This window comes from Lathyrus oleraceus, chromosome 5 (assembly GCF_024323335.1).
Source record: "Lathyrus oleraceus cultivar Zhongwan6 chromosome 5, CAAS_Psat_ZW6_1.0, whole genome shotgun sequence".
In the NCBI taxonomy this organism is placed as follows: Eukaryota; Viridiplantae; Streptophyta; class Magnoliopsida; order Fabales; family Fabaceae; genus Lathyrus; species Lathyrus oleraceus.
Window position 1 is genome coordinate 389,764,035 of NC_066583.1, and position 16,138 is coordinate 389,780,172.

At 37.4% G+C, this 16,138-nt stretch overlaps 2 pseudogenes; both read right to left on the reverse strand.

The window, feature by feature from the left end:
- LOC127085013 (calcium-dependent lipid-binding protein-like) overlaps positions 1–16,138 on the reverse strand; it is a 128,843-nt pseudogene that overhangs the window by 41,445 nt on the left and 71,260 nt on the right.
- Positions 1,007–11,819, reverse strand: LOC127085014 (uncharacterized; annotated as a pseudogene).

Here is a 16,138-nt window from a genome sequence, read left to right on the forward strand (position 1 = left end):
GGAGAACAATGGTTTAAAAGGCGACGTTGTGACATATAAATGGATCGTGCAAAATCGGCAAACCAAGAAATGCAGAAAAGTTACTTAATGAAATGTTCAACCTTGGTTTGAAACCTAATCATGTGACATATAATACTTTGATGGATGGTTATTGTATGGAGGGGAATCTTAAGGCAGCGTTGAACGTGAGGGCGAGAATGGAGAAAGAACGAAAGCAGCCGAATGTTGTTACTTATAATGTTTTGATTAAAGGGTATTGTAAAATTGACAAGCTAGAGGCTGCAAATAATCTTCTTAATGAGATGTTGGAAAAGGGTTTGAATCCAAACCATAATACATATGATATAGTAAGTTTGGAAATGTTGGAGAAAGGCTTTATTCCTGATATAGAAGGACACTTGTATAATATCTCTAGCATGTCTTGGGAAGAACTTGAGATGAAAGATTAGATTTTCGTTATTAGTGTATTATTTATCTACTGTTTAGAGTAGAGCTTCATCAAAGATTCAAAATATAAATATCAACTTGTAAATATCTTTTTTTTTTTTGCTAAGAAAAGTAGGAATAATCCATACACTTCATGCATGTTTGGATTGATATTTCCAAACTTAAAATTGATTAAACTTTTAATGAATAAGTAATTTGGTCCATGAATAAGTAACCACCGTTTAATTAAGTCTCTAAATTCATGTGTTGTTGCAAACCAACATTTTTTCTCAAAATCATGAGCATTTTTTAAGTAATCTTTGAGGTACCAACATTTTGTTATATTTTTCTTCATTCATTGCAAAGGTAACATATAATAAATGTTAAATGGATGCCTCCTACTAATTTTTTCAAGAAATCCAACTCCACTAGTCCAGTTTGTGAATGATAAGTAGTTTAGGTTTCTCTGCATGGACGTGAGATTAGACACTATCGTTCTGTCTGTCTTGTATTTTTTTATGTTTAAATACCTGTAGCTCTCACGTATAGGAAATGTTATAAAAGAAGTCCCAGACAAATGTAATGGTTAAAAAACCTGCTATTTTATTATTGCCTGGTAAAAAACAATATCGTTGTATTTGCATATATAGGAACAATAAATTTATATTTAAGCTGAATTAAAATTGGTAGCTCTCATAAAAAGAAGCCATGAATCACCCGCCGCCAGTAGATGCTTTGCTCCACAGCAGTACTCATGAATATACTAAACTATACTAGTAGCTAAAAGAAAGATCTGATTAAAAATCTTCTGCACAACCTGCAAGATAAAAAAAAATAACTTTGTGGAGAACACACACAAGAAGTATAAAGCAGTTGAACTATCCAATGGAAGTAAGAGCACAAGACTTAAAAATTACTTTAGCTGAACCAAGGTGAAGATTGTCGAAGACCGTCTCAAGGATTGAAGATACTTGAACCACTGATATTGACAACAATTAGTAGTGCCATACCGGTAATCACAACAAGCCAAAATAAGGCTGACTCTGCATTTCAAAGTTTTTATTTTTTTCGTGAATACGAGAAGCTTTATGAATCTTACAAACATTCACATAATACATATCCATGTTAGACAAGGTTATATTAGAGATTATAAAAGTATGGTACCTCCATAACCTTCGGATTTATCAGAACTAGAAGGAGTTGATTCTGCATTGGCAACAGGAGATTTTGATACTTTAGATGCTGTATTTGAGCCATTTTCCGAACCTTTGGTAAACCCAGATTCAAATGTTACTATCCCTTGAAATTCTTCGCTAACAATGATTGCAGCCAAAACATCCATAAATGATTCTTTATCTGTTTGGTACATAGAATCTCTTACACCCTTTTGATCAATGACATTTGCTTCTTCTGTATCAGACAACTCGTCATCTGAAGCATCTATATCAATCAAATCCTCCCCGGTCTTGTCATCTTCCTCGTCTTCCACATAGGCTTTATATGTTAGCCTAAGCAATATCTCCCCAGATGAGCCCTTTCCTCTAAAACCCCAACCCCCTTGTAAGACCACAATTCTGTCTGTTGGTACTGTGTCTTGAAGAGATCCCAAATCAACCTGAAAACATTTTCAAATAAGAAAACATGCAAATGCTGGAAAATACAAAATTAACTACAAAAAAGATGCTAAGCAGCAAGTTCAAAAAAGAAAAAAACTAATCGTATTATCTATGAACAGTAGATTGTGAATGAAGTACATAACTATTAAGTAGAGAAAATGAGGAATAAAACATCACCCAAATACTTTAGGCATTGCACATAATACACACCTCTCCTGTACCTATACTCAAATATGCAAATCCCAATGCGTCCTTTACTTGGATATTTAACTTCTGCTTTTTAGGGTGGGAAACAAGCATATGGAAATCCTGTAGTGCTAGCGCATATTAATACGAAGAAAAATATAGAAATAGCAAAAACAAAGATGAATCAAGAAATCCAAAAACAACAGCTGATTCTAAATTGGCATTCCAGAGGGGCCAATGACAGTAGTTTGACTATTCTTTTTGCTGCTGTTAGTACCTTAGGATTGGCATTAATTTTGTAAAACAAATAATGTAATCACCTCTGTTGTTTTAATATGTTGGGTTGAAGAAGTTCAACATCTGGACCAACATGTCATGTAGGATGTCATAACATAGTGACTATGACATCATGCCTGTGTATAAAACTGAATTAGTTAATTCGGTTATGTGTTAACTGATTCAATATTCTGGGATTAGTTAGAATCCTATGTAGCGTTATTTGTGGAGATCTTGAAGACTCAATCAGAATATTTGGTGAATATACAATTTCCAAATATGGAGATATTTTAGGAAGTAAAAGATTGAAGACCTTGATTGTAGCAGAAGTTTTTTGCTGGCTTTGTAACAACAAAGGAGAAGTTTGCTGCGATTTCTGAAGGCCCAAATCCAGTTGGGTGTTTAGGTTATAAATAGAAGATTAAAACCTAGTTTTTGTAAGCCTCAAATAATGTTAAATTAGGGGTGTGTGTGAGGTAAACCTCCCAACCTGTGGGAAGGTTACCATGTGTTTCTCAGTGCTCGAAGGAATGAGATTATTTGTAACTCAAAGCCCGTAGGCAAGAGTTTGTTATGGTCTTGATCGAAGCTGTGAAGCAAGTTCAAGTTGTTTAGCATTACATTGTATTTGTAGTGATAGGAATGGAAACTGGAGGTTTCTATCTAGGAGTTCTTAGGTATAGATTGCATTGGGTAGGGATTAAGTGAAGAGTTGTAAACGGGGGAGTTTAACTCTGAATTTATCATGCTGATAGTGGATCTTCTTCCTGGCTTGGTATGCCCCCAGAGTAGGTGATGTTGCATCGAATTGGGTTAACAATTACTTGTGTTTTTACGTTCTGCACGTTATAATTCTGTCTGTTATAAAATAAGGTCAAACTGTAATGCTGTACCAGGTGATGTTCGAATCAATGTTGAGACATCATGCTGATAACTGTGCAGGCTCAACATAAGTAAGTGCTCTGTTTGATCTCTGATGTTTCTTTGTATCAGATGGACAGAACTGGGTGTTCTTCCATTCTAGGGTGATATAGTAGCAGATGTCGTGACATCTGTGAATGTGTGCATATCAGTACTGGGTTTTAATTTGTATAACTGTCTTGCTGTACTAGTAACAATGTTGGATCAGATGCCATTACTTGGAGTAGAACGTCTGAACTCTGACTACACCAGAATTTCAATTGGTATCAGAGCAGGCATCATGTTCTGTTTCTGGATGAGATCCATGGGTGATACTTTCTGGTATCTTGCAAGGAGTTATGTTAGTACTGATGTTGGAACCTTTGGAAGTTTCTGTGATTTCCCTGAATGGTCCCTTGAAGTAGGTGGATGGACTATTCATGACATGAACTGTGTGTACCTGTGTCTGGAGGTTGGTAATTGGCCTTTGTATGGGACAACTGTGCTAGTTTTGAATCATATTCACACTTGGTATGTTCTTGGAGGCTGATCTGGTGAAGTGTATGTGCATAGGTTGAGTTGTATTATGTTTTCCGCTGCAGAATACCTGGGAAAACTCAAACTCTGATGTAGTTTCCCCTCATGTGGATGAAAGGCTGTTGTATTCAAGATTTCATCATAACCTACCGAAGAAATCAAAGATACTTGAGTCTCCTCAAGTCCACTCATCATGACGTTCTCACTTCAGGATGGTAAGAATCACCTGATCACTGATTCTTTTACTCTCTTAGGTAGTGCATATGAAGACCTTGAAGACTTTCAAGGAGAGTTTATTCCAAGGAGGTGGAACTAATGTTTTATGTGATGTTAGAACATGTTGTTCAACAAGTATGCAGCTATTGGTTGAAGAGCAAATGTTTTTAGGTGTCAAACAAAGGGATACTTTTGTTTGGAACCTACTCCTGACCTGGAAGAGGAGACATCTGTGTGTGCTAACTTGACAAGGGTAGGGTCAACTGTGTGTGTGCTCAAGAAGGTCACTTTTAGAAGTCTGATCTCTAGAAGTGGAGCTGGTTGAGATGTGACATTGTGAAATTTCATGTTGTTCCTGTAGATTGATCAGGGTTGGATAATTGTTCCCTGAAGTACTATGTTGTGTTGGAAGACATGTCCCCTGGATGTTAGAAGTCAGTAATGGGGTAACCTGATTGCTATTTCATTCAGAGGTTGGTTGAGGTAGTATGTTCTGGTAATGCATATCTACTATTGACTGGTGTTTTTTTTAGTACTTATGGTCAACTGGAGTCTGATTGGTGTGATTGAAGTATGTACAGGAATAACTCATAGAGTTAGTTGCCACTGGTAGGGATAGTGTATGTCATGTTGAGACATTTGTGTACAATGCGTGGATATTGGTGTGGAGTTTCCATGATTGTTAATTTAAGGGGGAGTTTTGGTTAACCTCCTCACGTTTGGTCAGCCTAGGGTCTGGTTGGCTGTTGACCTGTGTCACATGGGTTCTGGTTGTTGTGTGACACATTTGCAAGGAAGGATTCATCTCTCTCATTCCTAAGGGTGAATCTAATCTGGAAAGATTCTCAAATCTGTTGAGGTGCTTGCAAGCAGAAGATGTTGACACAAGAAGAGTATTCTCGAAGTATTCTTATGGTGGAAGTATCTGAAAGGATAATTGGGAAAGGATTTAAGATCAATGTCTACTTGTGCCAAGTACAAGTATTTAATTGATTATCCTTGGAGCTCAAGATAACTGATGTTCTTAAAGATGTTAGAACATCCCTTCTTCAAGACCCTGTGCAGAATCATAGGAAGGATAGTACATTGGTTTATGATCTATCTCTTTGGTGGCAGCAAAAGCATATGATCTCTGAAAAGGTTTCCTGGCAAGGAACATGTTCAGCCTTGGTGTGTATAAGATGAAGAAGACATCATATTCTTGATGGTGGTTACTTGGATCAGTTCATTTCTGATCTAGGTAAGGAAGTGCATTGGCTAATGCACCCTTTGGAGTTAAGAACAAGTGGCAGCATTCTTGACATCATGGAAACAACCTTGCTTTAGGAAGTGGAATCCTTGGTATAGCTGAAGGGTTAGTCTCTAACTGGTCCTTCTGAAGACTCATGCATCAGAGTGTCTGATGTCTTTGGAGAAGAAGCAGGGATTCATAAAGGTGTAAACTTGGATGACTTAACTGCAAACCTGCAGGATGGAGGTTGTTTACTCAAACTTTGTTCCACAATCAAGTCTATGAGAGCGTTGAACTCTTGTCCTATGAAGGGAGGAAGTTCTTTCAAGTGGCAGAAGAAGGAGCTGAATTCAACAGCTAGATGTAAAAACACAATGTTGTGACATTTGGCTCAACATCAGAATCTTAGTTGGTGAAGTGGCACATCAACTTAAGATAGAAGGGTCTACAGAGTTGTAGATTGGGTACTTCGAAAAGATCGTTCTCATTGCAGTTCTTTGGAGGTGCTACACGGAGATGTCACTATTATGGTAGATTTGGTCATATAAAAGCCTTCTGCTATAGGTTGCATGGTTATCCTAACCAAACCCCTCATGTCAGACCTAAGCATAAGGCATCTAAGCATAATGCCCCCATCAAGAAACGACAATGGGTTGCTAGGTTAGCTCACACGGCTCTAAGGGCGTTTACCAGAGCAGACTGATACTTTGATAGTGGCTGCTCAAGACATAGGACTGGTATGGAGAATTTATTGGTGGATCTACATCCTCACACTACCAGTTCTGTGACCTTTGGTGATGGTGCTAAAGGAAAAATCAAAGGGGTTGGTAAGCTGGACAGCTTTGGAGTTCCAGAACTGAATAATGTGCTGTAAGTAAAAGGACTAACTACTAATCTCATCAGCATAAGCCTACTGTGTGATCAAGGTTTCTATGTTCAGTTCACTCAGGAATTATGTGTTGTGACTAATGGAGAAAATCAGGAGGTTATGAGAGGATCCAGGTCCAAAGATAACTGCTATCTATGGGAACCTAACGTCTCAAACTACTCCTCAATTTTCCCCCCAGCCAAGGAAGAACAGGAGGTGAAGTTGTGGCATAGACGTCTTGGTCATCTTCATTTAAGGGGAATGAAAAAGATCATATCCAAGGAAGCAGATAGAGGAATTCCAAAGCTTCTTATTGATGAAGGCAGAGTCTGTGGAGAATTCCAGGTTGGCAAGCAAACCAAGATGTCACATCCTAAGCTGGGAATCCTGCAACATCCAAAACCCTGGAACTGTTGCACATGGACTTAATGGGACCTATGCAGCGTGAAGTTCAAGTCTCACTTAGAAGGTCAGAATATCTTTGGGAGAAGTCTGATAAACGTGGAGAAGTCAAAAAGTGGCATTTGATTTTTTCATATGAGGAGTCATGAAGAAGGTAATCAACCAGTGGAAATTGGTCTATCCTAGAAAAAGTAGTAAGTTGAAGACAAAAAGAGGTGTTTTCTATTCATCTCTTGGAACTTGTGGTAGGAGTTATGAGCTATCTATGGAAGATTATCTCTTGTAATGGGATAAGAATGTATATGTCCCAATTTGTGTCTCGTTTCTTTTGGATCAAGCTGGTGACTCAGTGATATCTGAAGATTATCAGATGGTGTTCCTTGTTATGCTGTGAAGATGTCCTAACTTATGTTAGAACATTTTGTGAAGTGGTTTTATGTTCTGGTTAGAAGAGAGATTGACACAGAGTGTGGATGTGTTCAGCCAAGAGGGTTGAACAGAGGGTGTGCACTTGAAGACATGAAGATGCGTCTTATGTTTTCCATTCATCAAGTGGTCTGGGTTCTCTTTTAATCAGGAAGTTTGTGAAGGTCCAACTTTGGGGTGTCGGATATGTTCATGTGTGATCTCCAAGCTTCAAGAGGAGAGTGGGTTGATCATGACAGGGGGAGTTTTGTCTTTGTGCTGCAAGTAATCATCAATCTTGTGGTCTATGTGTTCTCAGATAACAAGGTATGGCACCTTGTTAGTTATTGGGATGATGTGGTGTGTGTCAAGGCTGAGTGAGCAGAAGAATGTCTGACCAGATGTCATGACATTGCCTTGGACAATATCGGTATTTCCTTCTGAATCTTACATTCATAAGGAAATATGGATGTGATGTGTCTCATTATGATATATTAGAATGATCCTGTGTGTTACAGTTGTGTGGTACAGGGGGAGTAACCATCTACTATTGTTTGTGATGTTGGTTGTAGTGGTGCTAGATGTCAAGCTACCACTGGAGGTAAGAAAGTGGTTTTGGGAAATGGTGATAGGGAGAAGATATGAAGAATGTAGACAAAAGCCGTGTTGAATGTTAAGACATCGCTTGCAACGTGTCTGACAGCATTTATGACATAGTCTACATGCATTGGAACTGTTGTTTCTGAAAAGAAACAGTCAAGAGCTATAAAAGGTATTCAAAGATAGTCTGGGATATTGTTGGTGATTCTCTGATTGATTCTCAGCAAATATTTATGGATCTTGACCAAGCATTTACTCCTACCGTTAATTCATAAGCACGGTCTGGCCTATTTAAAGGATGTATCAGCACTCCTCTTCTCACAAGAGCGACATTCCATCCCCTCTAAACCATGGGGTTTGTTAAGATTTGGGCATACTGCGCCTGGATCTGGTTTTGTGAAGGTTTCAGTTATAAATGTTTAGCTAAAAAGGGGGAGAGAAAAATTGTCCTGAGAATGTATCAGAAGCCAGCTGATTCTTATAGCGAGCAGAAGTTGGGTTCAGGCACAAAAGTCACTAACTGGGTATATCACTTATGTCTTGTGATCTGAGTTAAGAGGACAGTTGTGTCTTATGATCTGAGTTACATTATCTATGTACTCAGCATTACATATTTTTCAGGAAGGTCTAGTGTTGAGGGGAAGGGTTGTGATGCAGCTGATTCTTGTACAGCTTCTTCTTCATGTACACCAAAGTTGGTGTTGGTGATGGTGTAAACCCATATTGGGATGTGGTGTCTAGTGTAATGTTTATTTGTTTTAGCTAAAATTTTCCAAAGGGGGAGATTGTTAGTACCTTTGGATTGGCATTAATTTTGTAAAACAAATAATGTAATCACCTCTGTTGTTTTAATATGTTGGGTTGAAGAAGTTCAACATCTGGACCAACATGTCATGTAGGATGTCATAACATCGTGACTATGACATCATGCCTGTGTATAAAACTGAATTAGTTAATTCGGTTATGTCTTAACTGATTCAATATTCTGGGATTAGTTAGAATCCTATGTGGCGTTATTTGTGGAGATCTTGAAGACTCAATCAGAATATTTGGTGAATATACAGTTTCCAAATACGGAGATATTTAAGGAAGTAAAAGATTGAAGACCTTGATTGTAGCAGAAGTTTTCTGCTGGCTTTGTAACAGCAAAGGAGAAGTTTGTTGCGATTTCTGAAGGCCCAAATCCAGTTGGGTGTTTAGGTTATAAATAGAAGATTATAACCTAGTTTTTGTAAGCCTCAAATAATGTTAAATTAGGGGTGTGTGTGAGGTAAACCTCCCAACCTGTGGGAAGGTTACCATGTGTTTCTCAGTGCTCAAAGGCATGAGATTATTTGTAACTCAAAGCTTGTAGGCAAGAGTTTGTTATGGTCTTGATCGAACCTGTGAAGCAACTTCAAGTTGTTTAGCATTACATTGTATTTATAGTGATAGGAATGGAAACTAGAGGTTTCTATCTAGGAGTTTCTAGGCATAGATTGCATTGGGTAGGGATTAAGTGAAGAGTTGTAAACGGGGGAGTTTAACTCTGAATTAATTTTGCTGATAGTGGATCTTCTTCCTGGCTTGGTATGCCCCCAGAGTAGGTGATGTTGCACCGAACTGGGTTAACAATTACTTGTGTTTTTACCTTCTGCATGTTATAATTCTGTCTATTATAAAATAAGGTCAAACTGTAATGCTGTACCAGGTGATGTTCGAATCAATGTTGAGACATCATGCTGATAACTGTGCAGGCTCAACAGAAGTAAGTGCTCTGTTTGATCTCTACTGTGTCTTTGTACCAGATGGACAAAACTGGGTGTTCTTCCATTCTAGGGTGATATAGTAGCAGATATCGTGACATCTGTGAATGTGTGCATATCAGTACTGAGTTTTAATTTGTATAACTGTCTTGTTGTATTAGTAAAAATGTTGGATCAGATGTCATTATTTGGAGTAGAACGTCAGAACTCTGACTACACCAGAATTTCAGTTGCGTATGGTTTGATCTCCAAGGCTAAGAATAAGATAAGGATCTGCCTTGCCTGAAAAAACAGAATAAAATTTGAGTATGGTAGACAGTACAACATAACTCACATTATTCCGTAACTAAATTTTTATGGATACTGAATAGGGGATAAAGCAAAAACCATGTTCACATAACATAAATTACAAAATAGACTTCAAAAAGAAAATCTATTAAATAGAAAAGAAAGTCCCAATGGAGTACAAATAGTCCAAAAAAAAAACAGGCAAAAATGTACTTAAAAGAAAATACAAGACTATAGAATTTACCAAAAAGATAAGGAAGCTTTCTAGCATCCACAAGAGTGACGGATAATTCACCAACAGAATCCATGTTTCCTTCTTGCATTTTTCCATCTTTAACACCATCAGCGACGGGACCCACAGTGACAGGACCAACAACTTTTCCCTTCTGGAAGTCCAAAACAATTTTGTTTGGCCGTACAAATAGTCTAGGTAAATCTACTGTAAGAAGTTTCGTCAAAAACCTACAACAGAAAGGCCAGAATAATTACATTACAACTAATGACATGAAAAAAAAACCAATTTCCACAGCCAATCTAGAGATAATAGATCCATAAGTATGAAGAGAATAGGAAATCTGCGGACTAAAGAGAAACAAAGGAAAACCCAACTTCTAAATTTTAAAAAATTGAATAGTCGTCGACTATTAATCAAATAAATATTTGATCTGGAGTAAAAAAAGTTTCCAAAGTGCAGTTACTTTCTATAACTAGTAAAATTAGCATCAAATCCATGTTCTAATAATATTATATAGATAGTAGTACCACTTTAAAAATGCATTCACACAAGTGTACACTCTGCTTCAGAAACATCAATTGCAATGAGCTTATAAGTTATGACAGCTAAAAAAATAAATGGAACTTACATTGAGAGAACTGGAATTGCTGATCACGCCCAACAATGCACAAAAGAAGGAAAAAAAAACAAAAAATGTCAGCCACAATATTTAGATATTCTTCAAAAATATGTCTTTGAAATGCAAGGAAATGACATGTTGCCTATGAAATATCAAAACAAACAAAAAAATTGTATATTATCAAATTAAAATACCAGACAGGAAATACACCATATCAAAATATTAAAAAAACACAAGTCTTAACCCAATAGATTAGGCTTTTGGGAGAGTAGTTTCTTCATATTATTGTATAAAAGCTTCTATGACCAAGTGATCCCAAATATAATCATTGCCACCGTAACTCTAAAAATAAAACTAAATAAATGTAAATGCAACATAGTTGTGCCTGTGTAATGTCCATAACATTACAAGAATCCTACGTGTGGAGACACTTCGGTTCAACACTAATCAAGAGCCCTTACCTAACAAGTAACAACCTAAGTATTTGGGAGAGCTGATTTGTGACACAATGTTGGCAGCGAAAAGGGAGGATACATGGTTTAATTTGTTAAGTTGGCCATTAAGACTCCAATTTCACAAGTAAAGAAGGGGTATCAAACTAGTCTTTATAACCTTTTACAACAACCATACCAACCAACACATAACTCTCATCAGCACCAAGAATCATGTGCAAGTCCTTTGTCAAAAGATGCTTAGGGAAATGGTACAAAATTAACTCATTCCTATAGTTATACTATTCTTTCTTTGTCAAACAGCTTTAAGAAGTAAGATAATATTCACTTGTTTTTGTGGTTAGCTATCACAATGGACCATGGTGTAGTGTAGATTATCAATTGTTGTCGAGCAGACACATATGACATTCACAGCACATCTTGTTTTTGTAACTATTTTCTACAAAAGCTATGTTTCTAATTGATTTGCCTACAAGATCACAGCACATCTTGTTTTCTACATCTTGTTTTTGTCGAGCAGACACATATGACATTCACAGCACATCTTGTTTTTGTAACTATTTTCTACAAAAGCTATATTACCAGAACAACAATTCTAGTTCAAATGAAGCATACAAAGCTAAAAGATCAATTTTTTCAATATCTGATAGCGAACAAAACATTTAACTTAAACAAAGAAGAAAAACATAACTTATAGCAATTGAATAAAGCACAAGAGAAGAAAAACATACTGTAAATCATTGACACGCCGAGAAGTCCTGCGCTCAACATTCCTAACAGATAAAGGTTCATCCCCTAATGAAAATTGCTTAATCTCTACTCTTTCAACATAATCAGGCTTCTCTAAATCATCAATAACAGGTTGAAGCTACCCAATAACGCAATTTTCAAGTCCACCTCTATAAACCTTCCACAACTTCCCCAAAACCATGTTGTAGCACCTCAAATTTGCACCCTACCATTGTGTACATTCATTGCATATTAGGTCATAGCATTAACAATGTCCACTGCATAACATTGCATTGTCCATGTGCCCAAGTGCAAGCTCAGTTGAAGAATCAGGTCTAACTGACCAGGAGAATCAGTCAGTCAAGCAAGCAAGTGCTATTTTCATTGAGACAAAGCCCTAGGGTTGATTTTTTAAGCTCATATGGTCCAAGGATCATTTTGAAGTGGTTTGGCCAAAGATTGGATGCTCAGAAGTCACCAGTCATTGTTCAGTCAACCAGAAACCCTAGAAAGTCAACTGTGGTCAACTGTGCCTGATATTATGGATTGGAAGGTGGGAAATGGTTTGAAAGACCTCATTCATGTCCATATAAGTCTCATTTGACATGCCAAAGACCAAGGTTGAAGATTTGGAGGCCAGACAGAAAGTTTCCAAAAATAGCAGATGACCTGTAATCTCAACTGCCCAAAATGGAAACTTTTTCTCCTCAAAATAACTTCATCATACAAGCTTCAAATGGAATTTTGTCCAACATGAAAGTTGAAGATCTTGTTCTCACCATTCCAAAAAGTCCAAGAACTCAAAAATCCAATTTGTGGTTTGCAAAATATGGCTCAGTGAATTTCAGAAAAGACCCGTAATCAGGAGACCATAACTACCACATGGTTGGTCCAAATTGCAAGTTCTTTATATGCACAAACTCCATTTGACATGTACTTCAAGGGTGCACCATTGGATTTTTCCAAAAGTGGCCAAGGCAAAAAGTCACTTTTCAACTGGACTGTTAAACTGGATCAGGGGCAAAATTGTCCAAATGTCAAAATATTTGGAATTTTGAGATGGGACTTTTTGTAACACCTCAGGAATGGCATTTGGAATGTGTTTGAATCCTCATTTCATGGCTAGGCCTCATAATTTGAGTTTTGGCTTGAAGAATGAAAGTGCATAATTAGGCATTTTTCTACCACATGATGAAATTGCAAGATACATGGCCTATTGAAATGAAACTTGTTTCTACACATTACATATGGTATTTTGGACTTGTTGGAACCAAAATTGAGCTGCTACATGAACTGATTTGGAGAGAGGGCATTTTGGCCAAATTGAAGGAAAATGCACAATTAGCTTAACATTGCCAATTTGGTTAATTACATTGATTAATCATGATTAAGCTAACATATATAAGCTTAATCTCTTCCTAAACATAACAGATTATTCATTTCACCAAAATTGAGATCAAAATCATCAAATCCTCTCTAGAATCTTCAAGAACTCACAAACACAAAAATCTTCCAAACTCCTTCGAAACTTGATCAATTTGCATTCTTCTTTTTACATTGATCTCCTATTGGCAAGTACTCCATCTGTTTGTGCAAGAAAGCTACCAAAACCGTGCCATATGCAACTGTCCAAAGGAGCTCCATCCATGGTGAATCGCGGATTCAAGAACTAGGAGCACAATCGAGCAAAACTGAGCTTCACATCACCCTTCCTGTAGCTAATACTGTTGCTGTTTCACCAAGACACGCGCGGATCCGTCCAGAATCGCTACTGCCATAGCAGGTTGGTTCAAATTTCGATCTCAAGCTTTCGAGGAATTATGGTGTGCGTGATGTAGAGCCTGAAGCATAGAACATCATGATATGTTTAGAATTGCAAACGGACAACTGTAGCGTAAGAAATCTTAACTCGAAGTTTAGATCTAGAATCCTAACTTGCACGATTCTTGAGATTTAGGAAGTTTTAGGTTAATTGGAATGTATATTCATGTTCTACGTGCTCGTGCGGTTCCAACGACTATAAGATTGCGCATTTTGGTTAGGTTTTGAGTGAAGCGTGTTCTTGAGCCATGGCTGCATTTTCTGGAAAATTCATTGTTGAAGACGATGAGATTGAAGCGTTTGATCCTATTTCCAGTTTGAAAATTCAAATTGGGCGTTTACCGCCCCCGCCACCAATATTACCAAACTGCCATTCTAATTTAAATTAATTAATTTCAATTAATTCCAAAAAAATTCTAATAAATACTTTAGCACCTTAAAAAATTCAGGGAAAAATGTAGAAAAATCAGAAAATTATGGAAATTATTTTGTTGACTTTGTCATTGAGTGTAGATGATTTTTGACCTATCGGTCAAAGTTGTGCATGGAATATTTTTCGTTTGACCTAGGGTTTCTTCCACATGTGTATATTTTGATACCTTAGACTAATTTGATCATGAAATTCTCATATTGTAAAATAAATGTCTGGAAATTTTTGTGATGGTTGTTGACTGGATGATGCTTATTTCCATATAAATTTCTTGAGTTTTTGATTCCTGGCCATAGAGATATGAATTTTGGAACTTAGGTGTGACAATTTGTGTCACACCTCTTGATGTCAATTTGCTGGATTTAATTGAGTGGTCTATGCATGTTGAAATGAAATGAAATTTTGCATGGTGGTTGGTTAACATGTTAGGAAGCTATGATAATTTTTGTGGATTTTTACAATCCATTTTCAATTTGATTAATATTTTTCCTTGCTGCCTAGCCTTTTAGAGCTTCACTTGTGTAACCTTTAGTCTACATGTCGCCAAATGCACATACTTAATCCAATGACCATGAAATTTGATAGGATAGTCCTTAACATGTATAGCTATCATTTAGCTTTGGTCCCATGTATTTCCCATATACCATTACTGTTTACCATTAGATTGAAGTTGATGCATATTATTGGGCCTCATTTGATGTTGTTTTTGCATGCTTTGTCATGTTTAATTAATTCCTATTGATCTACTAGTCCAAATTGCTTGAAAATTGACGTGAAGCTTGTTGGATGTCCCCTATTTATGACATGATTTTTGTGGATTTTATTGATCCTTTTTGGCATTTATTTGTATGTGATCTTGCTGGCCATTCATATATGACTTAACATTGCATCTTTTGCCTTACATGTTGCATAGAATAAAATTGGTACATAGTTTGGATATGGGACCAATTGGGATCCCTTTGTTATTGAAATAGCTTGACTTTGATTATGAATTGGTTGCTGTTTTAGGATTTTTCCCTCTTTTGGACCCTAGGCTAGTCCTAGTGGTCTTGTCACTTACATTTGAACTTGTTTTTGGCTTTTCAGGTTAAGAAGTTAATGATTAAGGGAATTGTTTCACACTTGGGATATTTTACTTGACTTGTAAACTAATGTGGCTGTTTTGTAGGATGTTGGTTCACATTGAGCTTTGTGCTATGCACATTATTGTTTGGTTATGATTGTACATTGTTGATTCTTTGTATTGTTGTTTGATTATGAATGGGATGCTGATTCTGTTTGACTGTTTCCAGGTACCCTTAGTTGCTCAGTTCTCTTAAGAACTTGCATTGCTTTGCTTATAAGCAATTGGCATTGAGGTATATAACTTTCTTCTTCATGTAGTCTGGAGACCCGGCTGTTACCGGGCCGGGCAAACTGTCTGAAGTCCTCCTTAAGAGGCAATGCTTGTGTATGTTTATATTTGTCCCAAGCAGGTAAAGTCCTCACTTGAGGCAATTGGTGGAAGGTAGGGATAAGCAATCTATCCCCCACTATTCTGTGAGTCTTCTCCTTGCTCCCATTACATGGTTGTAGCATTGAGATCCAAGCCCAAGATCTTGTACATTGTACAGTCGAGTCTATGTCCTGAGCGTAGAAGGGTCCCCCCATTCTGGACCCACGCTCCCTTGTCTGATGCTCTCTCTGACCAGAGATAGAAGCAATGAGGCACGCCCCTCATCACCTTTCATCAGCTTCACCTTAGCCCCTCAATGGCAAGGTTAAGAGCTAACCTGACCCCGATACAGAGGCTTGTTTGTTGAGGTTGATATGACCCCTCGACTAAAGCCTAGCCTTGATGTTTGAGCCCCTTGTTGGTGTGTTTATTTCATGCTGTATATGTTTGTGTGGTGTGATTGTATCCCCTAGGTTTGCTAGACTCCGCGTAGTCTCGTTTGCATGACAATTAAGGTAGCACGGTTCCTTCGTATAGGACTTCCTTTCTTGCTTGAGCTTTCTTAAAACACAAACAAACACCATCCCCTCTTAAGGATACGTTAACTCCTTCTACTACAGGTGAGTAAGTCTCCAAAGGTCGAGCATCCGGTAGATTGCGTAGTGACGTGGTCCACTTAAAAAACACAAACCAACAGGAATAGTTTAGCCGAACTACGGCA